The sequence below is a fragment of the Aplysia californica genome, unplaced genomic scaffold, assembly GCF_000002075.1.
Source record: "Aplysia californica isolate F4 #8 unplaced genomic scaffold, AplCal3.0 scaffold00140, whole genome shotgun sequence".
Taxonomy (NCBI): domain Eukaryota; kingdom Metazoa; phylum Mollusca; class Gastropoda; order Aplysiida; family Aplysiidae; genus Aplysia; species Aplysia californica.
This window is the reverse complement of record NW_004797410.1, coordinates 362,837-364,148: the sequence shown is the minus strand read 5'-3', so window position 1 is coordinate 364,148 and position 1,312 is coordinate 362,837.

Sequence of the window (1,312 nt, the reverse complement as noted above, 5' to 3'; positions counted from 1 at the left end):
ATCATATCATATCATATCATATCATATCATATCATATCATATCATATCATATCATATACATAGAAAAAAGCCAAGCTACTAAAGCTCAAGAAGCAGCAAACAGAAACGACATGCGAGAATTATACCAGATTACAAAAAGACTAGCTGGACACTTTGGAAAATCATCAGAGGGGCCAGTAGAAAAGAAAGATGGCACCATGGCAACAACTCTAGAAGACAAAAAAAATCGAGGGCGGAACACTTTCAAGAGATCCTAAATAGACCACCCTCACCAATTGAATTCAACTTTGACAAAGTACAACCAATGGAGGAATTGAACATAAAAATACGGACAAAATAACCATGCCGGAAATGTTAACAACAGTGATGAAAATGAAAAGAAACAAATGTCCCGGAGAAGAAAAACGCTTTTATCAGTGCCTGGACAATTATTTTGCGCTATTCTTGTCTCGTATCAGAACAGCAATAGATGAGAGGCTATGAGAGGAACAGGCGGGTTTTCGACCTGGGAGATCATGTACAGATCAACTGTTTGTTCTGAGAAATATCGTAGAACAAAACAAAGAATGGAATGTCCCAATTATCTTGAATTTTGTAGATCTAAAAAAAGCCTTTGACAGCATAGACCGAGAGGCCCTGTGGAAAATCCTTTCAATTTATGGCATCCCAACAAAAATAATAAAAAGTATAAGATCATTATATGCCAATGCAAGCTGCAGTGTCCTTATTGAAGGAGAACTATCTACACCTTTTGAAGTAAACACTGGTGCTAGAAAAGGCTGTATATTATCACTTGTACTTTTTGGAATTGCAATCGATTTTGTAATGAGACATTGAAGGCGAAATTAAAAATTTATAATAGCAATATTTTGGCTGTATTGACGTATAGTTCAGAGATATGGAAAACAAACAAAACAATTCAACGAAAATTAAAAAGCTTCCGAAATGTCTACGAAGAATTGTTTCTAATAAAATGGAATTTATCTTATTACAAATAATGAAGTGTTGGAAAGAGCTAGCAAATTGAAGACATCAACTCAACAATAAAAAAGAGAAGATGGAAATATCTAGGACATGTTCTGAGAATGCAAAAAGAATAGATTGCCTTATCGGACATGGTATTGGAAACCAACTGGAAGAGAAAGGGGGGAAGCTACAAATAGGCACAATAAGAGATGAGTCAATCCCCCGCAGGGCCTAGATGTGCCAAAATTAGAGAAAGTGGCCGGGACAGACAAGCGTGGCGTCGACTGCTCTCCGCCTAATGTACCTGACGGTATAGGGAGAGTAAAGTATATATTATATTTATAGG